The sequence below is a fragment of the Heterocephalus glaber genome, unplaced genomic scaffold (genome assembly GCF_053883595.1).
Source record: "Heterocephalus glaber isolate CG9 unplaced genomic scaffold, H.glaber_assembly_v1.0 deba00001733, whole genome shotgun sequence".
Classification (NCBI taxonomy): Eukaryota; Metazoa; Chordata; class Mammalia; order Rodentia; family Bathyergidae; genus Heterocephalus; species Heterocephalus glaber.
The window spans coordinates 17,877,562-17,903,871 of record NW_028258444.1 but is presented as its reverse complement, the minus strand read 5'-3'; the positions used below and the strand labels follow the sequence as shown (position 1 = coordinate 17,903,871).

Sequence of the window (26,310 nt, the reverse complement as noted above, 5' to 3'; positions counted from 1 at the left end):
AAGTATGAACATAGATAGAAATTTGTTTAACAAAACAAACTATTAGAAGTCAGATCTGGCAGTATGTAGAAAGTGGTTTTGTTATAGAGATGGCAGTGTTGGTTCAGCATTGGAAGATCCACCCCCAAAAGTCATCATTTTAACAGAGGAAAGGAAAAAGCCATATGATCCTGTCACTAGTTGGAGAAAAAGTATTGGACTAAATTCTAGAGCTGTTCATGGTAAAAGCTATCAGGAGACTAGAAGTAGAACAGAACCTTCTCAACAGATTAAAGACATGTACTCCATACTTCCAGTGAGAATGCCTTATATGAATGGAGAAGATACAATGCTTTCTCCTTAAGGTGGGGAACAAGGGCAGATATGCTTACTCTTTATCTGTCCATTAAACTTTGAAACCTAGGCCCCACCAAAATAGTCTGGCTATAAAATGACACAAGCAGGATAGGATTGGCAAGGAAGAAGCAAAATCTTTATATGTAGATGAAATGATCATCTATAGAGAAAATACTAAGAAATCTCTAGGCCCCCCTAGAACTTGTATTTGAATTTAGCAGGATTAGAAAACACAAGATATATATAAAAATTCAGGTCTGTGTATACTTGCTATAAATGAAGAATTGGAAAATTGAAATTTAAAAGTTATGTAGGAGTACAAAGGACCTAGAAAAGTTGAAAAAACAAAAAAAACCAAACCACTGTTGGAAGACATTTAGTACCTAATTTTAAGACTTCTTCTAAAGCTACAGTAATCAAGGCACTGTTGGTGTAAGGAAAAGACATATAGATCATTTGAATAAAACAGAGAATCTAGAAATAGAACCACACATATATAGTCCACTGAGTTTTGAAAGATTTTTTAACATTAGCATTTTATAGAATATAAACTCAATTCAAGAGCCGAGGAAGAGTTAGTGTTTTCAGCAAATGGCACTAGAACACCTGGTATCCGTATATAAAAAATTAACCTCAACCCTTTATTTCTATACATGAAAATAACTTAAAGGGATCTATGAACCTAAATATGAAAGCCTAAAAATATAAAACTTTAAGAAGAAATTATAAGGGAAAATATTTATGAATTCAAGGTAGGCAAGAACTACCTGGTATACAAAAGACATGATGTATAAAAGAAAAAAATTGATAAATGGGATTCCATCAAAATTTAGAACTTTAAATGACATCATTAAAATGAAAAGTAGTCCTTAAACAGACCATATTTACAATGCATATAACCTATGACCAGAATATATAAAGAATTCTTAGAGCTCATTAATGGACAACCCAATTAAAAAGTAGATATAAGAAGATGATAGCCAGTACAGCACAAGGAATGGTGTGCAACTCTAGAATCAGAAAAATACTAATCAGTACAATAACAAGATTGAATTATACACTCACTAGGGAGATGAAGTTACAAGTTTTAAAAGCCTTGTCATGACTTTTTCTTTTTTGTTGGATTCTCCCCCTTTGCGTTTAATTTGTCATGCCCAATGGATTTATTCTGCTGGGTTTCCTGGGGTTGTGATCCTCATTGTCTTTTCCTAGGGTACTGTCTAAAATTTTTTGGAGTGCCGGTTTGATATTCATGAAGTTCCTGAGGTGCTCTTTATCATGAAAGTATCTTATTTCTCCATCAATTTTGAAAGATAGTTTTGCAGGGTACATCAATCTGGGTTGGAGGCTGTTTTCCTTTAGGGCTTGAAATACATCAATCCAAGCTCTTCTTGCCTTGAGGGTTTGTGTTGAGAAGTCTGCTGTGATTCTGATGGGCTTTCCTTTGTATGTGATTTGTTTCTTTTCTCTCACTGCTTGTAGAATTTTCTTCTTCTGTTGGATTTCTGGAATCCTAACTATTATATGCCTATGTGTAGATTTTTTTTGATCAAGGCTATTTGGAGTCCTATATGCCTCACTTATCTGTATGTCAAGTTCTTTTCCCCTCCTTGGGAAATTTTCTGCCATCACTTCTGTGAACAGTTTTTTTATGTCATCTGCACTCTCTCCTCTTTCTTCATTGACTCCAATCGGTCTTGTATTGTTCTTCTTTGCATCGTCTAGCAGCTGCTGGATTGATTTCTTGTGTTCCTTTACAATTTTAAAGCAATTTTTCTTTTCCTGGTCACTAATTGCAATCCTTTCTTCTATAACTGAAATTCTATCCTCACATTGGTTCATTCTGCTGTGCAGACTTTCGATGGAGTTTTTAATCTCCTGGAAATCTGTTTGCATCTGTTTTATGGATTCCATTTGTTTCCTATGTTGGGATTCCATTAAGTTCCTCAGATCCTCTATTTTTTTATCTATGTCCTCTCTAGATTTATTAATCATGTCTTGCACCATGAGCAAAATCTTTGCTATTATCTGAGTAATTATTTCTGATTTCATTTTTCCCAGATCCTTTTTTGTTGCCAGTTCAGAGAGTCCAGGTGGTTGAGTATCAGATTGTTCCATCTCGTTTCCCTTTGGGGTTGCTGTAGGTGATCCAGAAGTCTGTTTTTGAGGCTTGTTTATGTGTCTTCTCATTTACACGGGGTGGGGGTGGAGGTTTGCTTCTGGCACCCATGTGGCTCACCTTCTCTGCCCTAGGAGCTTGGGATGGTGGCGGGGGAGCTTCCTTCTGGGTGCTGGGACCAGCTCAGCTTCTTGGCCCTAGGAGTTTAGGATGGCGTCAGGGGAGCTTCCTTCCAGGTGCTGGGACCGGCTCAGCTTCTCTGCCCTAGGAGCTTGGGATGGTGGTGGGGGAGCTTCCTTCTGGGTGCTGGGACCGGCTCACCTTCCATGCTACAGTTTAAATCTCTGTCCTGGGGTTGTCCCAGAAATGGGGTCTCACCGATACTTGTTTGCAGTGGCCAGGTGCTACTTATTCATGGGTGAGCCCACCAAGGTGGCCTGGCTCCCACAGCACCCAGAGCGGCCTGCTGAAAACAACATTCACTTTCTTCCACCGTTGAGGCCACAAGGAACCCTGGGACATCTGGTTGCTCAGGAAGATACTCTTAAAGTCAGGAAGATACTGGAATTGAGAGTGAAGTAGGACACTTGATTTAGTAGAGTGATGGAAGAAAGAAAAAAACCCCGGTAAAACCAACAAATAAACCAACTGACTCCAAATTTCTCAGATCTAGACTCTGAACTAATTTGTATGACCAAAAAGTTACCATTGCCTTTGTTTTTTTGTTTTTTTTGGTACCGGGGATCAAATTTGGGTTTATTGCACTTGCATAGCAGGTGGCAAAACCACTGAGCTAAATCCCTGACTCACCATTGCCTTTGTTAACTAGTGAATTTGACCATTCAGCCTTGGTCTTTGGTGACATTCTTTAAAAAATTTTTTTTCAGTAGTCAGATTAAACCTAGGGCCTTCACATGGAAGTATATCCTCAAGGCCCCCTTTACAAATATTAATAAAATATTAATATTTAAAAATATTTTGTTTTGAGACAGGGTCTCACAAATCACTAAGTTGTCCAAGCTGGGCTCAGACTTGCAATCCTCCTGCTTAAGTTTTCCAGAGTACAGGAATTACTTTTTTTTTTTTTTTCTTTTTTTGGTACCGAAGATCAAACTCGGGACCTTGTGCTTTTGAGGCAAGCAGCACAACCACTGAGCTAAATCCCTGGCCCTTGGTGAAATTCTTTTTTTTTTAACTTCAGGATTTATTTAAACAAGAATGCTATAGAATTAAACATATTAAAACAAAACCATGTATAGGAAAATAGCTAACAAAGCATAGGGTCCCTGCTGTCCCTCTCCAGCCAGGAAAGAAGACAGCCCCCAGGCCTTGTGCCACCCAGGAAGCTCTGCATACTACGTTCCTGAATCCTACACGTCACTGTACAAAATGTCACTTGAAAAGTGGACCAAACCCTCCAGCCAAAAACGGCTTTTCAAGCTGAGAGCAGACAGCTCCCTAACATGGAATTTGTGGCCTGACCCCCCCCGCCCCCGGCCCCCGAATCCTAGTGGGAGGGTAGTAGCGTCCACCAGGCGGTGCCTGCGCACTTCGCCCACTGAGCACAGAGGCACGAATCACATCCCGGCCACTGGGGGTCAACTCGCAATGCCAAGCAGGACCTGCTGAGGGCGCTCTGCAGTGTTACGTGTTCTGAGGTGATGATGGAGATATTTAGTGCAGTGGCTGTTTAGTGTTCTTTTTAAAAACCACTAGATTGTATAAAAGTTTCTCCCAGTAGATTATTGACTCTATAAAGCAGAATTTCACCAAGGACCGTTTATAAACCACTGGTGCGACACACATGTTCCGCTCCTACAGGGGTGGCCGACATTACTGTGTTAGGTCTCATGATAAACACTCGACTCCGGTGGAGGATGCATAGCTGGGTGCAGCTGCACACTCAGATGGGCGGCGGTGATCCGGTCACACTGAGCCGGGAGCTGAGAGCACCCAGTGGTTCTTAAGAGTCCGCCTCCTCGTCTTTAATCTCAGAAATTCTGTCTATAGATTTAAGGATTTCGGCAACAAGATTCAACTTTTCCTCTCCGGAAACCAGCTGCTTTATAGATGTGTGTGTGATGTTCATGACCATGAGGACGTTCTGCAGGGCCACGTCGGTGTTCTGCTTCACCACGGTCAGGCTGGTGCCCTGGCCTGACCGTAGGGCTTCGTTCTCCCGCTTGAAGTTGGAGACCTGTGCCTGGAGCAAGCTCACTTCCTGTTTCAGCTTCGTGACATGATTTTCTGCCTTCACAGCCCGTTTGGTCATTAGCTCCAGGTTCTGCTCCACCTGCTGCACCACCGATTCCAGGTGTTGGTGGTTGCTCTCCTCCTTGATCACCTTCGCTTCCAGCTTCCGCTCAAGCGTCCTCACCATTTCTGTTTGAGTTTCAGAGAAGCTCTGAACCTCATTCAGCTTTCTTCTTAGCTTAGAATGTTCATCTTTCAGGGCTTCGTAACTTATCTGCAGCATCCGCAGCTGTCTGTCTCCCAGGGACTCTCCCCGAGCCTCGAAGTCCAGGCCTGGACTCCCAGACGGGGATGCTGGGGGCACGCGCGAGTCTGTGTCGCTCACTGTCCACAGCGGTAGAGACTCGGGCCCTGCCAGCTCCGACAGGGTGGAGAAGGACAGGTATGTGCCACAGGGGGGAGTGCTGGTGGTGGCCTGGGACGAGCGTGTCTGCTCCACGGAGGACGGCAGATAGGTCCTCCTCGTCTTCATCCTCATCCAGGAGGTCACCTGCCCCAGTCAGGTCTTCAAGGAACAGCTGCTGATAGTCTAGGCTGAAGCCCACAGCCTGGGCGGTCGGGGAGCCGGGATCCGATCCCAGGGAGCGCCTTGAGGCTTCCTTTGGGTAAATTCTAGTGTTGCTCGTGTCATCTTTCGACAGGCTGAGGTTCTTGGTTTTCAGAAACTCTTTAAAGGAGAATGGATTTGCCTCTTCAAGGTCTTCAGGTTTGTCATTGTCCGTCACCACGAGGCTCCGCACCCGGGACAGCGGGGGTGCGCCTGGGCGGCACGTGTAGCCTGACATCGCCGCCGGCCGGCCTCCTAGCCCTGGCCCGCGGCCCTGCTGCCGCCGCCCCTCGGAGCTCCCGCGGCCGCTGCTCCCTTGGTGAAACTCTTAAGAAGATATTTCTTAGAATAGTTGGATGTCTCTTAATGTAGTATCAGGATTTTTGTAATGCTAATCATAATGTGAAACTTCGCATAATGTCCTTTGCTGAGAGCATTAATAATTGAATAGATCAGGTGAAAGGAATAGGAAATGAACACATTGGGACGGGGATTTAGCTCATTGGTTCCGCCGCCTGCTGCCTGCCGTCTGCCTCGGAAGCGCAAGGACCCAAGTTTGATTCCCGGTAACAAAGAAAAAAAAAAAAGAAAAAAAGGAAAATATCAATTTTAGTAAAACTTATAGAAAAGATGATGACTATGTGCTTAAACGTAACTCTTAGTTTGGCTACTGTGCACCAAAATTATTCATTAATGATTAAAAATCTGGAGGAAGCTGACTAGTAAAAAAAAAGAGAAGCTGGTGCACATGTTTCCTTCACCTATTTTATTTTTTTTTTGGTACTGGGGATCGAACTCAGGTCCTTGCTCTTGCGCAGCAGGCGGCGAAGCCATTGAGCTAAATCCCTGGTCCTCCTTCACCTATTTTAACAGTGGCTTTAATTATCAATATAAATATGCATGGCTCATCAAACTTCAGATGATATAAAAGGAAGAGGGGGATCAATATTCTAGGTGACAGAATTGTAATTCCAAACAATCTTGCTTTTTGAAATTACAAACAAACAAGATGAAATGGAACGGGGGCACATATGAAATCTGTATGAGGCATTAATAGTCAGTTGAACAAGTACAAGAAATGTAAGACCTGACTTAGCCATTTATGTAGGGTTTCTTTTTTGTTGTTGTTGTTGTTGACTATCATGAATTAGGACTTGAGAATTGAAATATGAGGAATATGTGAAGAATGTAGAGATGTTTAATCTGTAAAAAACAAAATTAATGGAGGCATACAAGCGCTGCTTTCAAATATTTAAGAGACTCTTACAACAAAGAAGTGATGGATTGAATCTATAGGTGCTCAGAGAATAGAATAAGGACTAAGGGGGAGGTAGTGGTGGAAAGCCCCTGACTACCAACCCATGCTGATTTCATAAAGGTGATTAATAAAGGGCTAGTTATTGTTATTTACAGCATTATTTTGGGGTATGAAAATAAGGCAAGGCTCAGGGAACATGAGTGGAATGGTTTCTTTCCCAAACCTCCAGAGGTTTGTCAGTAAATATGGGCATTATCCATGGAACTGCCAAAACACAGGACATTACAGAAATATGGTAAGCTCCTTTTTGTGCCTGTTCAGTTTGGGTCAGAGATGGTCCTCTGTGGAGGCAGAGGGCAATATCAACCCAGATGAACTCTAGATGCTCAGACTCAGTGAAGAGGGCTGCTGACCTGCTTCAGGCTTGGACTCAACTTCTCTCCCGGATATCTTTGCCCCTGAATTAAATTCTTTGGTCAGCTAAAGTTCTACGGCAAAGTGTGACTTTTTGATTCTTTCCTGTGGAGCTCCGTGGCATTGGTTCACTGTAGGGTGGTCACAGGAAACTGAAGTTCTTGTTCTGTACGTGGTGCTATGGACTCTACTGCCTTTTATAGAGCAGGTAGCTTCCCTCCCTTGTGAAGGTTGGAGACCATCCTTAGAGAGGAGATGTAGCTTGGAGCCAACTGGAGCAGGTGCATTGTGTTTTGGTTCCAGGGGAAAGTTCTGGTCCACAAGAGACCACATCCTGGTGTTTCACATGAATCTAATAACCATCCCTGTATGAAATAGGGAAAGGCTGGCAAGAAATATGAAGAGTCACCATGAAATCTAGCACTTATCTAATACCTTATGATTTACAAAATAAATATTAACTTCTTTAATAAATATTTGATTTTCAGGATGAGCCCTAAGGTGAAATGTGAGCATGTCGTGATTTGTTCTTGCAGCATTGAGATGAATCAGCAATATCTAAGGGGGCTTGGGTTAACAGCCCTTGAACTTTACCATAGATTAATCTTTATCTCCTTTATTTTTAGCAGGGAGAAGGCAGGAGGAAATTGCTATATAATTCTATGGAGAACTTGTTCATTTAGAATGATGGTTTAGTACAATAGATTAACATAAATCCTGGTCAGGTCCTTTGAAAATAATGGATGTAGATAGTAAAAGGCAGCTGAATGACAATGGGAATAAGAAACACTGCTGCAGAAATATAGCACTGAATCCTTTCCATAAAAAAGCAGAGAGCATATCTAGATGAGAAGAAGGACAGCACAGAGTCTGAACCTGATTTTTCCTAAAAATAGACTAGGTTGGTCTTTCTTGGAAGAAAGAAACAAGAAATTGGACAAGAGTCTCATCTTGGCAGGAAAGAAGCAGAGTAGAAAGCTCTGGATGAGGAAAAGGTAACCTGCAGAAAGTAACTAGCATATTTTCTTTGAGGAAGTAGCTGAGAGTTAAATACAGACATGCAGGTCTTGAATTACATAAAGAGTCTGAGGGAGATACTATTTGAGAGAGGAGAGGAGAGGAGAGGAGAGAGAGAGAGAGACTGGCCTATAGTTTTCTTTTTTAGTTGGGTTCTTGTTTGGTTTTGGAATTAAGGAAAGCTAGGTTCTAGGAATTATTTGGAATAATTCAATTTCATTGAAAAGGTTGATTACAGTCATTATACTCTTCCTGACATTCTGGTAAAATTCAGTTGTGAATTCATCAGGTCCTAGGCTTTTCTTAGTTGGTAGGTTTTAAAATTAATGCCTCAATTTCAATGCCTGTTGGATTATTTAGGGTTATTATGTCTTCTTGGTTAAGTTTCAATAATTTATATGTACGCTGGGGATTTAGCAGCATGTAGTAAATGTTGGATCAACTTTCCTTGCTCTCATCATTTTTAAGGTATCTCTGTGTATATAATCTTGTGCTTCCATTCTTTCCTCAAGGTCTGAGGCTCTTCCTTTAGATTGGTCACTTTTGCTGTTTATATCTTTAATAGAATTCTTTATCTCTGGGATTTCTGTTTGGCACATTTCCATGGAATTTATTTCTTTTGTTTTCCATGGAATTTATTAAATCTGTCATTCATGTTTTAAATAGTTTTCATCAGCTCTTCTAATTTTTTATTTGATCTTCTGTCATCACATTTGCTAATTTTTTTGCTAGTTTCTCCATCTTTTGGGTTATATCATCTTTGAGGTCAATGGGTTTCTTTGCTTCCTCTTTAATCATTTCACATAGCTCAGATATTTGATGTTTGATTTCCTCTCTATAGATGGCCCTTGGATTCGCTCTGGGAGAGCTGGGAGTTGGGAGTCTTTTGAGGCATTCTGCTGCCCTGTTTTCCATGCTCCTATTTGTGTGTGTGTGTGTGTGTGCGTGCGTGCGCATGCATGTGTGCACTGAGGGTTAAAGTTAAATAGAATGAAGAGACTTTGTTATTGGTAAGAAGATCTTTTTAGTTTCTGTTTTTCAGTGATGTGATCTTGGCTTTATTTATCAAGAGAGGTATTGCTGACTACTTCACCCTGTTTAGATTAATTGGGTTGGACCCAGTTTCTGTGTTGTAATGATAGAATTCCTAGGGCTGGGGATTTAGCTCAGTGGTTCTGGCACCTGCCTCGCAAGTGCAAGGTCCCGAGTTCAATCCCTGGTACAAAAAGAAAAAAAGAATTCCTACCAGTTATAACAGCATCTATGGATCCAACCATATGTCAATCACAAACATTAAAACTTGTTTTGGCATTTTTACCCTTTTATCAGTGCCTTTCACAGACTATACTACACTGTTATTAGCAGTTAGTCTAGGATGTAGAAGGCAAAGGGAAGAAAAAAGAAAGAGGAAAAGGAAAGGGTTAAGTCAGTAGGAGGAGAGACAAGAAAAAAATGTTAATAGGTAAAAAATAGACTTTGTTGGAGTATTTCTGTAGCTGGAGAAAACGGTTATATTATGGGGGTTTAAGAGAATATTTGTGGAGGCAGGAGGAGGGATGAATGGGGAAGGAAATGCAATTAGTGACTGAGGGAAGCTGTGAGGTTGTTGACATCTGCCAATATATTTGTGGTTAGGTTTGTTTGGATTCTCTAAGCACAGTTCTTTTAAGGGTTGCCCTGCCATGACCATGAATGATACCATTCAAGTTAAAGCACTGGTCTATTCTTATTTTCTTTTGCACATATTCAGGCACCTGCTATGTATATGTTGAATGAAAGGTGGAGAAGTGAGGGAAGGAAGGGAATAGATAAAATGAGGATGACTGAAGAGAATAGAATAGGGAGAGAAGAGGGTTAAAAAGAGAAAAGTACATGTCATAGTTGATTTTCTTGTTGCTGAGACAAAATACCTGACACCCGAAGTTAAAGGAGGAAAGGTCTATTTAGCTCACAATTTGTAGAGGTTTCAGTCCATAATTGGCTAGCTGCAAAGCAGGGTGGCATGGTAGACAGGCATCACAAAGGAGAAACAATTCATGGTGGACAGAAGGTAGCAAAGCAAGCAAGGGACAACCACAGCTCTTTCTGTCCCTCATATATTGTTTTTTTTTTTTTTTTTTTTTGCTACTGGGGATTGAACTCGGGCCCTTGTGCTTGTGCAGCAGGTGGCAAAACCACTTAGCTAAATCCCTAGCCCCTGTCCCTTATGTCTTATCCAGGCTACTTAGGGTGGGTAGCACTCACATCCATAATCCTAGTGCCTTTAAGCCTAGCATTGCATCATGAATCAATCCCAGTATCATACACTCCAGATCCAGCCTCCTCTGAAAAAGCCCCACCTATGGCTGCATGAGGCTTTGGGAGGACATCTAGACACAAGTCATAGCAGAGCAGAATAAAGAAAAATCTTGAAAAATAAAAAAAAGCAAAATAAAATATAATACTGATAAAAATGCAAGAACCAAAAAAAAGAGAAAAAATACAGAGAAGCCAGAACAGTCACACAAGCAGGAAAACACACAAAAGAGACCCCACATGGCCACTATACCATATAGCCAGAGTGTCCACACAATTTCCTTTCTGCTGTGGACATAGTCTACTTGCAAGAGTCAGTCTGTTCTTCCATCTTGGGCTTCTTAACTCCCTGTCTGGGAGTCCTGAGGGCCATCAGTCTCTCTAGACCCACATCCTGGCTGCAAGCCATTCCCTGGGCATGGCTAAGGAGGGACCTTGGTCTCTGTCCCAAGACCCAACCACCTCAATTAATTTGGGAGAAGAGGATGTGAAATAGTTTGGCCAGCACCAGGCTCTCCACTGACTTCTGCCAATAACCTTTCTCCCCCACTGTCCTTGCTGCCAGGCAAATCTACGTTCATCTTCATGTTCTCCCTCCAAAGGTTTTCTGTGCTAGATCACACCCCCTCCCCACTCATATCCTTAACCATCCTTGATTCAGGACCTCTGCTTTCCAACCCATGGAACTTGGCACAGTCCCCGTGCTTGGGAGAAGTCTGCTGTGCCCACTTGGGATGGTAAGCGGCAGGTAGGGTTTCCCTCTGTTTCAGATCTCTGGTGTCCGAGGAAACAATAGGAAAGTGCCCACTGTGGAACGACTGCTGAGTCTCCTTCAGTTCTCCAGGGTAGAATGTGAGCCAAGGGTCCCTCCAGCGAGCTCAGTGCTGCCCCCAGCAGGCAGTGTTCAGCCTATGCTTAGAACAGGGAGGCTTCCCTTGTCGATGGTGGGCTGTAGGCAGGATGATGATGATGGGGTGGGAGAGGCTGCCCATTTCCACGTTTCTATCTCTACTTTTCTCCAGTTGCAGTTTGTGGCTTTTCTGGGACCCCAACAGCGCTTTACTCCCATGCTGGGTTTCCTCTTCCAGGTGGGTGGGAGAGAATGTAGGAAGTTGTCCTGAAGTCTGTCTCCTTCCCTAGGGCTGTGAGACCTCTCGAGGGATGGGGTGCTCTCCGGGAAAGGGGGTGGGGAGGTGCAGACCAGTGGCAGCACCGCTACCCTTTTTTCAACAATTCAGATACATGGTTGATCTAGAGGATTTGTCTTTCAGATTGCTTTTCTGTATCTGGGTGTGACTGCCTCCCCTATTTCAGAATACCTATATATTCCATGTCTCTCCTATTTCAGATTTGAATTTTGCCTTTGGCTAATAGAGAAAGGTAAATAGAAGATATTAAGGAGAAGTGATGGGATGGGTTGGCTTGGAAATATGCTTAAGTTGATTCATAAAACTATTTTCTTTTTTTTGGTACTGGGGATCAAACTCGGGTCCTTTTGCTTGCAGGCCAGGCAGCAGAACTGCTGAGCTAAATCCCCAGCCTCTATAAAACTATTTTCAGAGGCTTGCTACCTCATGTTTATGAGTAACATAGAACAGTGGGCCACCATAGCACTGCTCCCGGCCCAGAGGAGGCTTCCAGGCTGCTGTAGCACTGCTCCCAGGGCAGAGGAGGCTTCCGGGCCATTATAGCTCTGTTCCCAGCCCAGAGGAGGCTTCCATCATAGCACCGCCTCCAGCACAGGGGAGGATCCTGGGATGCTGTAGCACTATTCCCAGCCCAGAGGAAGCTTCCAGGCAGCCGTACCACTGGTCCCAGCTCAGAGGAGGCTTCCGGGCCACCATACCACTGCTCCCAGCCCAGAGGAGGCTTCCAGGCTGCCATACGACCACTCCTAGTGCAGAGGAGGTGAGCTGTGCAGGTGCCAGCAGCACTGCCCCCCCACTCCACCCCTTCATCAAAATGAGAAGACACATAAACAAGCCTCAAAAACAGACTTTTGGATCACCTACAGCAACCCCAAAGGGAAATGAGATGGAACATTCTGATACTCAACCACCTGGACCCACTGAACTGGTAACAAAAGAGGATCTGGAAAAAATGAAATCAGAAATAATTTTTCAGATAACAGCAGAGATTGTGCTCATAGTGCAAGACATGATTAATCTAGAGAGGAGCTGAGGAACATGATGGAATCTCAACATAGGAAACAAATGGAATCCATAAAACAGATGCAAACAGATTTCTAGGAGATCAAAAACTCCATTGACAGTCTACATAGCACAATGAATCAATGTGAGGACAGAATTTCAGATATAGAAGATAAGATTGCAATTAGTGACCAGGAAAAGAAAAATTCCTTTAAAATTGTAAGAGACCATGAGAAATCAATCCAGCAGCTGCTAGATGATGCAAAGAAGAATAACATAAGACTGCTGGAGTCAATGAAGAAACAGGAGAGAATGCAGATGACATAAAAAAAACTTCACAAAAGTGATGGCAGAAAACTTCCCAAGCAGGGGAAAAGAATTTGACATACAGATAAGTGAGGCATATAGGACTCCAGCTAGCCTTGATAAAAAAAAAACCCTACACATAGGCATATACTTGTTAAGATTCCAGAAACCCAACAGAAGAACAGAGTTCTACAAGCAGTTAGAGAAAAGAAACAAATCACATACAAAGGAAAGCCCATCAGAATCACAGCAGACTTCTCAATGCAAACCCTCAAGGCAAGAAGAGCTTGGATGTACTCCAAGCCCTAAAGGAAAACAGCCTCCAACCCAGATTGATGTACCCTGCAAAATTATCTTTCAAAATTGATGGAGAAATAAGATACTTTCATGACCAAGAGCACCTTAGGAACTTCATGAATACTAAACCAGCACTCCAAAAAAATTTTAGACAAAATCCTAGAAAAAGACAATGAGGATCACAACCCCAGGAAGCCCAGCAGAATGAATCCATTGGGTGTGAAGTTAAATGCAAAGAGGGAGAATCCAACAAAAAGAAAAAGTCATGACAATGATAAATCAATATGTATGAGTTATAACCATCCATGTTAATGGTCTTAATTCACCAATCAAAAGAAATAGACTGGCAGAATGGGTCAAGAAGCAAGATCCAACAATATGCTGCATAAAAGAAACACACTTAATTCAAAAAGAAACTCATAGACTGACAGTTAAAGGGTGGAAAACAATACTCCATGTGACAAGAAACTGAACAAAAGCAGGAGTAGCTATCCTCTTTGCAGATCAAGTGGATTTCTAACCAACACTGATTAAGAGAGACAAAGAAGGACATTACATCCTTGTAAAGGGAACCATCTAACAGGAAGAGATGACAATCATAAATATCTATGCACCAAACACTAGTGCACCCAACTATATAAAACAAATACTAATGGACATGAAAAGTCATATATGCACTAATACAGTAATAGTGGGGGACCTCAATACTCCACTGTCACAAATAGATAGATCAACTAGGCAAAAATAAGTAATGAAATACTAGAACTCAATCGAACTCTTGAAAAAATGAATGTAACAGATGTTTACAGAGTGTTCCACACCACAAAATCAGAATATACATTCTTTCCAGCTGCACATGGGTCATTCTCCAAAATAGATCATATACTCACTCATAGAACATGTTTAAGTAAGTGCAAAGGAATTGATGTTATCCCCTGTATATTGTCAGACCATGGTGCAATGAAATTAGAGATCAATAGCAAAAGAAACCGCAAGAATTTCATAAACACATGGAAACTGCACAACATACTTCTGAATAACTAAGAGGAAATTTTCACAGAGGAAATTAAAGAAGAAATCAGACAGTTCCTTCAATTAAATGACAATGACAATATAACATATTGGAATCTATGGGACACAATGAAAGCAGTCATATGAGGGAAATGCATAGCAGTCAATACTCATATTAGGAAAACAGCGAGCCCAGTTAAACAACCTGATGCTGAACCTCAAGCTTCTAGAAAAAGAAGAATAGGACAACTCCAAAGCTCATTCAAGAGAGGAAATTATAAAGATCAGAGCAGAAATCAATGCAATGGAGACTAAGAGAATAATACAAAAAAAATCAATGCAGCCAACGGTTGGTTCTTTGAAAGAATAAACAAAATTGACAAACCCTTAGCCAACCTTATCAGAAAAAGGAAAGAAAAGGCCCAAATCCATGCAATGAAAAGGGTGAAATTACAATGGACCCAGCAGAAATCCAGAGGATCATCAATACCTACTTCGAGAACTTATACGCCAATAAGATGGAAAACACAGAAGAAATGGACAGATTCCTAGATACATATGAATTACCAAAGTTGAATGAAGAAGACCTAAAAATTCTAAATGACCCAATATCAATCAATGAAGTTGAAAATGTAATAAAGAACTTACCAAGTAAGAAAAGCCCAGGTCTTAATGGCTTCACTGCTGAATTCTACAAGACATTTAGAGAGGAACTACTGCCACTACTGTTTAAACTCTTCAGTGAAATTGAAAGGGAAGCAATACTCTGAAATTCATTCCTGGAAGCAAGCATCACCTTGATCCCCAAAGCAGAGAAAGAACCAATTGAAAAAGAGAACTATAGGCCAATCTCACTAATGAACATAGATGCAAAAATCCTTAATAAGATACTGGCAAATAGAATGCAGAAGATCGTCAAGAGGATCATACCAAGAGGATCTGACCAAGTGGGATTCATCCCAGGGATGCAGGGATGGTTCTGGTAGGGAAAATGTTTGAGATAGCTTAGTAGGTTGGATATTAAGGTAGTTGTAGAAACAAAATAGGTAGTGTATCCCTTTAAAAACTTGCCTTAGCCCATTGCTTGTGTTGTTTAAAGTGAAGGTTATATAGCTCCTTTGATCTGTAGCTCTACTATAGATAACATCTTAACTCTGAAGAACAAAGCTGCAATCCTTGAGCAAATTTGTGATATATATGCCTTAACTGTCATGTATTTAGGACTGTAATCAGCGATAGAAACCACCTTTGTCTAACCATTAAACAGGAATTGGAATTTTATTTACTTAAAAAGACCACCAGGGATGAGATAATAGCTAAAGAAGATATAAAAGGAAATGTTGAACAAAGGGGCATGCGGACACTGACCAGACCAGTTTCTGGTGGTCCTGCCTGCTTGCAAGTAAACTTTTATTATTTTACCCAAATTCTATGTCTCCATGTATTTCTGCGATTTTTCAGAACAGTTCAAAATACACAAATCAATAAATGTAAGACAGGGGGCTGGGGATTTAGCTCAGTATTTCTGCCACCTGCCTTGCAAGCGCAGGGACCCAAGTTTGATTCCCAGTACCAAAAAAAATGTAATACACTATATCAATAGAGTCAAGGACAAAATACATATCATCATCTCAATTGATGAAGAAAAAGCATTTGACAAAATCAAACACGCATTTATGATAAAAACCCTTCAAAAAATTGGAATAGATAGTCTCTACCTCAATCTGATAAAAGCCATCTATGAAAAACCAACAGCCAGTATCATACTAAATGGTCCAAAACTGAAACCCTTCACACGAAAATCAGGAACAAGACAAGGATGTCCACTATCACCACTCTTGTTCAATATAGTTCTGGAAACATTAGCCACAGCAATTAGACAAGAGAAAGAAAAAGGAATAAAGATAGGTAATGAAGAAGTCAACTTGTCTTTATTCGCAGATGACATGATACTCTATATAGAAGACCCCAAGAACTCCACCAACAGTCTTCTAGACTTAATAACCAAATTCAGTAGAGTAGCTGGATACAAGGTCAACACACAAAAATCAATAGCTTTCCTCTACACGAACAACAGAGTCAATGAGAGAGAAATAGGACAAACAATTCCTTCCATAATAGCATCCAAAAAACTGAAGTACCTAGGAATCAACGTAACAAAAGAAATAAGAGCCCTCTTTTCTGAAGACTATGGCACTCTGAAAAGAGAGATTGAAGATGATAGAAAATGGACAGACATCCCCTGCTCCTGAGTAGGAAGGATCAACATAGTGAAAATGGCCATACTTCCAAAACTGCTATATAGATTCAATGCAATCCCAGTTGAGATCCCAGCAGCATACTTCATGGACCTTGAGAAAACAATCCAAACATTCGTTTGGAACAAGAAGAGACCCAGAATAGCACAAGCAATTCTAGATAACAGAGACATGGCAGAGGGAATCACAACTCCCAACTTGCAACTCTACTACAAAGCTACTGTGATAAAAACAGCATGGTCCTGGCAAAGAAAGAGACCTGAGGACCAGTGGAACAGATTAGAAGATGCAGAAACAACACCAGACATACTCAGCCACCTCATCTTTGACAAAGGAGCCAAACACCCTCACTGGAGGAAAGATAGCCTATTTAATAAATGGTGCTGGAAAAACTGGATTTCAACTTGCCAAAGATTAAAGCTAGACCTGTATCTCTCACCATGCACTCAACTAAAATCAAAATGGAGTAAAGATCTAAATATTAAAACAGAAATGCTGAACCAGCTGGAACAGAGGTTAGTTAGAACACTTGAAGACATTGGTGTAGGAAAAGATTTTATGAACAAAACCTCAGTTGCCTGTGAACTAGCACAAACAATCAACAAGTGGTATCTCTTCTTATTAAAAAGCTTCTGCACAGCAAGAGAAACCACCAGCAGTGTGAAGAGACAATCCACAATGTGGGAAAAAATTTTCACCTGCTGTTCCCCAGACAAAGGTCTACTATCTCAAATCTATAAAGAACTTAAAAAAAATCAGACCAAATTTAAAGACCCAATCCAAAAATGGGCATCTGAAATGAACAGATATTTCTAAGAAAGAAGTGGAAACAGCAAGTAAACATATGAAAAAATGTTCAACTTCACTGGTCATTTGAGAGATGCAAATGAAAACGCTGAGATTCCACCTCACTCCAGAAAGAATGGCTGCTATCGTGAAATCAACCAATAACAAATGCTGGGGGGGCTGTGAGGAAAGAAGAACCCTGCTCCACTGCTGGTGGGAGTGTAGAGTGGTACCACCATTGTGGAAATCAGTATGGAGATACCTCAAAGAACTAGGACTGGAAGTCCCATTTGACCCAGCTATTTCCCTGCTGGGTATCTTCCCCAAAGAATTAAAAGAATCATACCACAGTGATATATGTGCACCCATGTTCATAACAGCACAATTTGTAATAGCTAAAACTTGGAAGCAACCCAACTGCCCATCAACTGGAGACTGGAAAAAGAAAATGTGGTCTTTTAAAAAAATAAAATGGAGTACTACTCAGCCACAAAAACTGAGAAATTAGAGACATTTATAGCTAAATGGATGCACATTGAGGTGATACTCTTAAGTGAAATAAATAGGACACACATGTATCGATACCGAATAGTTTCTCTAGTGTGAGAAAGTGAAAGTGTAAATAAGGACTAAAAGGTATAATAGATAATGTGAAATAGGAAGAAAAGGGGCAAAGGGGAAGGGGAGGTGGGAGGGGTAGGGGAAAGGAAAGAAGGGAATGGAATTAATATGAGAAAATGAAAAAATGGACCAAAGTCTTTGTAAATAGGGAGGGATGGAGGGGTTGAAGGGAGGGCAGGGCAGGGGGAAAAATAAGAACCAAGAGAGATTATGTAATGGTGCAAATTTCCAATGATGAATGTCATTATATTGTATATCTAAAATGTACCAATGAAATAAAATTTAAAAAAAGTATTATAGAACAGACACACAGATGTGCAGATTTACATAAGATTACCCTAACTTGGCTTCTATTGATTATCAGCATTTCATCCTGGAAAAATAAAAAATAGATGTTATCAAACATTTCAGTCATTAACAAAGTCTCAATACAGCACCCTTACAATACCTCACTATGAGCAGTACAACTTTCTGGTGATCCCTGAAGGATAAACTAGTTGTAATATTTGATTGCAGATAACTACATGAACTAATATTCTCAATAGGCTGTTGATTAAATTTAGTAAGATGTTGGAAGATATTAAGATATTAAGTAAAAGTAAAGATTGGCTTTTGGGATAACTAATTATTATAAGCCAGTCTTCTTGAAGATAATTAGATAGTCAGGCCAGCGATCTCTCAAGACTAGTCTCATAGCATGGTAAAAAAAAGAGTCAACAGTACATATAAATTAAAACAATTGTATTATTTAAAAATATATTTTCCAGTATCTTATATGGATGTTTTTTATACAGTTGTGTTTGTTATGTATACAGTTTGAATCTTTATATTTTACCTAACATTTTTCTGTAGGTATTTTAAATATCATCCATTAAAATAATCATATAATATTTATTATATAGATGTGGCACAATTTACCTATTTTTTCATTAAATCTTTGAGCTGGGAGAGACCTTGAACTGCATATATTCTAACCTTCTACTAAGTGAGTAGGTAATTTATCCTACTCTTACACACTTCCACTTAAAAGAAGACTATCTTTTGGGTATTTTATTCATTCAATAAATAAGCAGTTTTGAATCCCACAACATGTTAGATGTCATTGGATGGTGAAGACATAAGATCTTGTACAATATTAAGATAATATTAATATGATTTGGTACAATATTGAATATGTGGTAATTGTAAGAGAGCCATATAGTTCACTGAGATTACAGAGAAGGGAATAATGAGATTTAATGGAGAGAGTGAAATATTAAACAGAGTTTAGAGGGTAGTAAATGTTTAATAGGTTAAAAATGAGTGTAAGGGTCTTCAGGTTTCACCTATGAAGGAGTGATGAGTATCAGACTAGCCCTCCTGATGTAAACAACCGTAAAATGGACAAAATATACAGAATATCTGTTTTCAGTCACTGGAAAACATATAGCACAGGACCATAATCCTTTAAAGGGAAACTGTTATAGTGAGCTCTACCATCATATCAGTTTTCTGTTTTAATACACTTTCCAGATCTGAGATCGAGAAGAGACTCAACATGATTGTCTTGCTGAACTGGAGACATAGGACAGAGTTGGGAAGGCAGAGTTTGCTTTAAATTTGTAGGGCAAAGGGAAAGGTATCTAGGGAAGGAATTCTGGAAACCTGTATAAGGATACCCATGGGACTTTGACCGAATATTATTAGGAGCCGCTAGTTAGGTAACTATTGGGATGCATACAGAGCGGGAGATGTTTGAGTTCCAAGCAGTCAGAGTGGAGAAATCTCACTGAAAGCCTTAGGCATTCAGTAAACACCTCAGAAAAGCCACACCTTGACAATTAGGGATAAATTAGCTTGAAAATAAAGGCTGATTTAGATCTGTTTAACAAATTTAAAAAAAAGACTTGAAAAAATGAAAATGAACTTCAAGTGTATCATACTAACTGTCTACAGGTATAAAGCTCAAATTTTTCTTTTTGTTTCGTATTTCTTTAAAATTAAAGAATATTGGTTATACAGATTAATGAGTTTCATTTTGGAGATTTACATATGCACATAACATACTTTGTTCATTTTCACCCTTCCTTCAATCCCTTTGTCTCACCCTCTCTGCAGTTTCAAATTTTTTGGGGGAGGTTTCAATGTGTGTATTTCAGTCTTATCCATCTTCCTTATTAAAGCCCAAACAACAAAATACAGACACTCAGCAAAAGAACATTCATCATATCCGCTACCCAGTGAAACAATTAGTAGCAGATAGATGTGGCCACTAACTAGAGGAGAAAAAAAGCAATAAAGGATATCAACAAAATGGCAGGGAGGACCACACATCCTCCCTCCTCCATATAAACGTACATTTAACACTATAGAAGCCAATTGCTATTGTGAAAAATCCAGAAACGAGTTAAGAGTTTCTTGGGCCCTAGTTTGAAGCCAATCCCATCAAAGCGCCGTAGGAAAATTTTTGGCATTCGCTCACCAGAGCCCTTCCCACTGGCGTGGCAAAGCAGGATCAGGAGGAAATATCTAGCTTCTGATTTCTTCCTGGGAAGGCGAAGGAATGAAATGTACATTCAACACGCTGACCTCTTGGGATTCTGCTGTGTCTCTGGTGTTTGCGTTGGGTGAAACTAAGCACTGATAGAAACAGTGCACGTGGGTTGTTGATGAAAAACAAATGCAGTCAATATGCCTTGGTCCAGAACTAGATTTGCAGTACCACAGACTGACCCTAGGTGGAGCTCCAGTACTACAGCTTTCTAGAGCACCGGCACAGTTGCAGTATCACAGACTTGCCCAGAAAGAGCTCCAGAGGAGACATCAGCAAATTTCTTCAAATAGGACACTACATACACAAGCCTAGAAAAACCCTGAAGGGTGTACAGATTCTCTAAGAAGTCTTCTATGTATGAAACCAGTCTTTAAAGACTGGAAATGGTAGTAGGGTTTTTTTTTTTTGGTACTGGGGATTGAACTCGTGTCCTTGCGCTTGCGCAGCAGGCGGTGAAACCACTGAGCTAAATCCCGGCAGTAGTTGGTTTTTAAATGCTGAAATTCCAACATAAAACAATAACATACAAAGAAACAGTAAAACATTGCCTATTAAAAGGATCAAATTAAATCTCCCTAATTGACCCTAAATAAAGGGTAGCATATGAATGGATATGAAATATAGCACAAATATAGAATTGCACACAAAATGTTAGTGTGCCATGAAATGGAACATTATGAATTGAACACTTCTATGACAAGCACTCAGGCCAGGAAAAGAGAATACAGCCAGACCTCTAGGAGGTGCCTTCCTGCCGGCAACCCTCTATTCCAGAGGAAGCCACTAGCCTCACTTTTAGGGTACTTATTACTTCCTTACAGTTTTTTACCTTTTACAACTTAGATGTGCATTCATAACAATATTATTTGTCTTCCTTGCTTTTGATTTGAAATTGAATTTCTCTATGCTTTCCTTTATGACCAGAGTTATCTGGTTCAACATCGTATGTTGATGACCTGTGTATCTGCAGCTTTTTTCAGTTTTGGTGCTGTATTCTGTTGTGGAATTTGTGCCATGATTTTATACTGTTTTAAAATTTTATTTATTATTATTTTGCGCATCAAATGGGATAATGTGCCGATGTCATAACCAAGTGTGAGTCAAAGCACATCTCATGCAGTGACATAAAGCCCCAATCGTCACCCTTAGAAGCCACAAAACAACCCATCCATTATTATTATTATTGTTTTTTTGTGGTGCTGAGGATTGAGCCTGGGACACCACCACTGAGCTACATCCTCAGCCCATTTTATTTTATTTTAAATTTTTTTTGGTACTGGGGATCGAACTCGGGTCCTTGCGCTTGCGCAGCAGGCAGTGAAACCACTGAGCTAAATCCCTGGCCCAGCCCATTTTATTTTTAAACATAGAGTCTTACTATGTAGCCCAGGCTGGCCTTGAATTTGTCAGCCTTCTGCGATAAGCTCCTGAGTAGCTGGAATTACAAGTGAGCTCTACCATGCCCAGCTAATTCATTATATTCTTTATTAAATATTTATTTTAATTAATATATGTTTGTAGTACGTAATGATTGCATTCATGGTGTGGAGTTGGTACATCTATACAACACATTTTAATTGTTTTTTTCATCCCCTTCCCCTCTGCCTCTTCCCTCCCACCATTACAAACTCTTGATCCTCCTACCTTTTGCAAAGATCTATTTCCTTGTTTCTTATTATCTATCTTTTATTTTGCTTTTTAATTTACCAACATTTGGAGTTTCTCATGTAATAAGAACTGTGTGGTATTCAAGCTTGTGTGTCTGATTTATTTCACTTAACATTATTGTCTCAGGGTGCATCCATTTTCCTACAAATGACTCAAGTTTATTCTTCTTTGTGGCAGAGGAGTATTTACTGGGCAATTTGGGAGAATAGTTAGGGACTGCCAACAATGCAGGCCTGGGAAGTGTTTTCTACAATATCAGGGGAGAGCTGGGGATTTAACTCAGTGGTTCTGCCACCTGCCTTGCAAGCACAAGGTCCTGAGTTCGATCCCTGTTACCAAAAAAAAAAAAAAAAAGTGAATGACTGTAATATCAGGGGACATGTTCATGAGCTTTTCTAGTGTGTATATGCAGGAATGGAATTTCTGGGTCCTGGCACTTGTATATCTTCATGTTTGCAAGGTAATGCCAAAATATTTGCACCAGTTTTATTCCTACCAGTGGATATGAAAGCCATCCATGTTTTCGTTTTGTCAGATTTTTAAATTTTTTGGCTAATTTTCTGGATGAGTAGTGGTAGCACTGAGACTTTAAATTAAATTTCTCTGATTACTAAATGAGGTTGGATTCCCTTTGATAGTTTTATTGGCCACTTGGATTTCCTTTTTGTGAAGTGGTAGCTCAAGCTTTTCACTCATTTTCAAGGGCACTTTCTGTCTTTATTGATTTGTGAGTCCCATGTATATTCTGATTTTATTAATATTTAAAATAAGTCTGGCTTTTATGTGTTTTCTATTTTTATTATTTTCTGCTCTTTATTGCTTTCTTTATTTACTTGAATTTATTTTCTTCTTAACTTGTTGAGATGGGTGATTAACTTTCAATTTTTGGCCTTTCTTCTTTAACGTCCTTTGCGTTTAGGAGTGTGTTTTGTCTTATACATCTTGTTTTAACTGCTTTATAATTTTGTATGTTTCTAATATTCTGTTTCTGATATAAAAATATGTATGCTGAAGTTACTTGGTGCACATTTATTACTAGTTTATGTTTATTAATTGTATATATTTATTAATTATATTGATTTGTTAAAAATCTTATGTTGACTAAATTTGGTCTTGTTCTATCAATTATTGAGAAATTACATTCTTGCTTTGCCTTTAATTTTCTTTTCTTTTTTCCTGTTTCTCAATCTAGAAGTTTAGTTTGCTGATTTGATACATTTCTTCTCTTCTAATAGAGCATTTATTGCTATAAATTTCCTCCCAAGCATTGCTGTAGCTGCTGAAGCTGACTCAAAAAGGAAAGGAAGGGCTGGGGATTTAGCTCAGTGGCACACCACCAGCCTTGAAAATACAAGGTTCTGAGTTTGATTTCCAGTACACACACACACACACACACACACCCCCAAAAAAAAGAAAAGAAAAGAAAAGAAAAAGTACCGCATTAACCAAAAAAAAAAGATGTAAAATATTATTAAAGATGTAAGATTTAAGATATTAGTTAAGATATTATTCAATTACATAAAGATATACTTATTTTAAAGCAAACATTTCATAAATTAAAAATACATTAAGATCTGAATAGAAATGGCATTACCTTCTTGGTAATTACATCTGTATCAGTTTGTTTTAGCCAATGTTCAATTAAAAAGGTAAAATATATTTTATTTTAAAATTATTTGTGTATAATGATTTAAATTTACATATGTATTTAAATTTTTGTTGTTATTATTCTCAATTAATAAAAATCAATGGGTCACTTAAGCATAAAACAGTTATAGAAATAGGAATGCAAATATAGTAATTAAAAATAATCATATATGAATTCAGAGTAGTCCTTCAATGTAGAAAGAGAATGTGAATCCATAGTGCTAAGTGACTTTTGTCCAAGTAATAAAGAAGAAAAGTACCCGTAGAAATCACTTCCTCCAATCTAAATTGCTTTATTTTTATGTTTGCTAGTACATATTTGCTATATAAAATTATTACATTCATCATGGGGAGATGGTGCATTTTCAAAACATTTAATTTTTACTTCCCCTTGCTCTCTCCTCCCTTCTTCTTCCATCTCTAGATCCTCCTTCCCATTTTACAAAGTCTCTGTCTTCCTTTTTTATATTATCTTTTATTTTGTTCTTTAAATTATTTATACTTTGAGTTTCTCATATAAGAGAAACTATGTGATATTTCTGTTTATATGTCTGGTTTATTTCACTTAACATTATGGTCTCAATGTGCATCCATTTTCCCACAAATGACTAAAATTTAATTGGTTTAATTAACTAACTTGATTAAGCATTTGTATGAAAATGGGTATCAAATCCAAGATCTAGCCTCATTCTTTATGTAGTGATAATTTTCTGGAATTATGAGATGAAGGAGAACAAGGGAGGTTGACTGCTAGAAGTAGCAACTCTATTATTGTGATTCTCCAAATGGCAGCTGTAGTCTCTGTCCAAAAGCTACCACTGGGGGCTGCGCGGCGCCTATGCGCGAGTCGTCCAGCCTAGCTCGCCGTCGGGCTGGGGCTGTGCTTCCCGTGCCCCGCGGAGCCCGTGCCGGGGTCGCCGAGCCCGGAAGAGAAAAGAGCAAAACTTGCAGAGGCTGCAGAGAGAAGACAGAAGGAGGCTGCATCTCGGGGGATTTTAGATGTTCAATCTGTGGAAGAGAAAAGAAAGAAAAAGGAAAAACTAGAAAAACAAATTGCCACATCTGGGCCTCCACCAGCAGGTGGACTTAGATGGACACTTTCATAAAGCATAACATGAATGCAAGAGCCTACTGCCAGTTTTGTCCAGCATCTGCTATCGAATGGACTTCCTCCATTTAATTTCTTCTCCTTGAGTACACAGAATCAACTTTTGATAGTGCCCTTAATTGCAGTGCTAAATCTGTATTGAACATATTGGGAAAAAATTCGATTTGCAGACAGAAAATGGCCAGACCATTCATTAAATTCTTACGTTTCGGCACTTACTTTTCTGCAGGAAGTAAGTGATTTGCCATTTTTTCATAGTTAAAATATGGACTAAGTAGGATACACAGATGGCGTTTAAAGACCCAGCATACATTTCTAATACTAAACTTGCAATTATGTTTCCCTCCTTTAAAATATCTTCGCTATTTATAGTTGTGCTGCGTAGCCTTGTGTTTGGCTTTTTTCACTATGTATGAAGACTTTTGCTTACACTTAAAGACTTAGTGCCTTAAAAAAAAACACTTAGTGCCTTTAAACTGATCATCAGGGAAAATCGTGAAAATTCATTGAAGGGCTTATCTGAAGAAACACTAAATTTTCATAATTTACGAAGTAATGAAGATGTGTAAGCAAATATTGAATTTCTCCTAATTTATTGTCTATTCTTATACCTTATAAAATTAACATTATGTTTTACAATATAATAAAAGTTTTCTTTGCTGAATTTATATATTAGTGGGTACTGTCAGAGGACACTGATGTGCTATTGTACAGTAACAGATTTGGTTCTATAAAGGTCTATGTAATAAGTTAAACTAAGACTCTTAGTGGGTTATAGTGAGTGGTAATATATTTGTCCAAATTTCATAAGGATTTTTCTTTTATATTTGTTAAAGAATAGTTGTAAGATTTGTACAGACATGAAATTGCCAAGGCTAATATGAATGTAAGAAAGAGAAATATGTAGGTACTATATTTTAAAACATAAAAATATTGGGCTGGGGATTTAGCTCAGTGGTTTCGCCGCCTGCTGTGCAAGCACAAGGACCCAAGTTCGATCCCTGGTACCAAAAAAACCAAAACAAAACATAAAGATATTAGAAAGTAATTCTATAGGATGCATAGGCTTTTTAGACTTTTCTCTCTAGGATCGTGCATTTCACATAACATTTATGCTTTTGGTTTTTCATTGTAATATATAATATGTTAAAATAGAAGCATTGCTATTAACTGTCAGAGATGCTGACTCTTTGAACGGCAAGACCACATACTTGAGCCCCGAATTAAAATTGTAGATACTAGATGCCAATAGGAACGGTAAATTAAAAAGACTAGCTCACATAATTCACCAAGGACACAGAGCCACTGTTCTCTCTCGACCCTCCCACAAAGATTGTGTTATAGTGCAATCTTTACACATGTTTAAAGAGTTTGAACTATAAGTCTGTTGACTTCTTGTGTAAAAATTACTTTTTCTACTATGACATGAAATATCCAATGAATATCTAAGCAAAATGTAGTTAAACTCAATTTTCTTCATTCTTTAGAGGATTAGTGATGCTTTTCCTAAAGGATTGTGAAATCATTGAACGGCACTTTAGAAATAAAATTTTTGACTTTCTTAAGGTGATTAAATTTCTAAAACCAGAAGAAACAAGGATAATTAATAGCTGTATGGACACAAGCAGATCTTACCATCCTTGAACTGTGCCCTCTTGTGTTACTATAGCAAGAATGATTTTCTCT

The 26,310-nt window shown here is 39.2% G+C and overlaps 1 non-coding gene and 2 pseudogenes across 1 annotated transcript; 1 reads left to right on the top strand and 2 right to left on the bottom strand.

Moving 5' to 3' along the window:
* Positions 1 to 4,418: 4,418 nt before the first annotated feature.
* Positions 4,419 to 5,493, bottom strand: LOC101701220 (endosome-associated-trafficking regulator 1 pseudogene; annotated as a pseudogene).
* Positions 5,494 to 11,180: 5,687 nt separating this feature from the next.
* On the top strand, positions 11,181 to 24,642 carry LOC101709107 (small VCP/p97-interacting protein pseudogene; annotated as a pseudogene).
* On the bottom strand, positions 21,260 to 21,365 carry LOC147821510 (small nucleolar RNA U13). Its single transcript, XR_015446993.1, has one exon. It is a non-coding gene; the product is annotated as a small nucleolar RNA U13 (small nucleolar RNA).
* Positions 24,643 to 26,310: the final 1,668 nt, after the last annotated feature.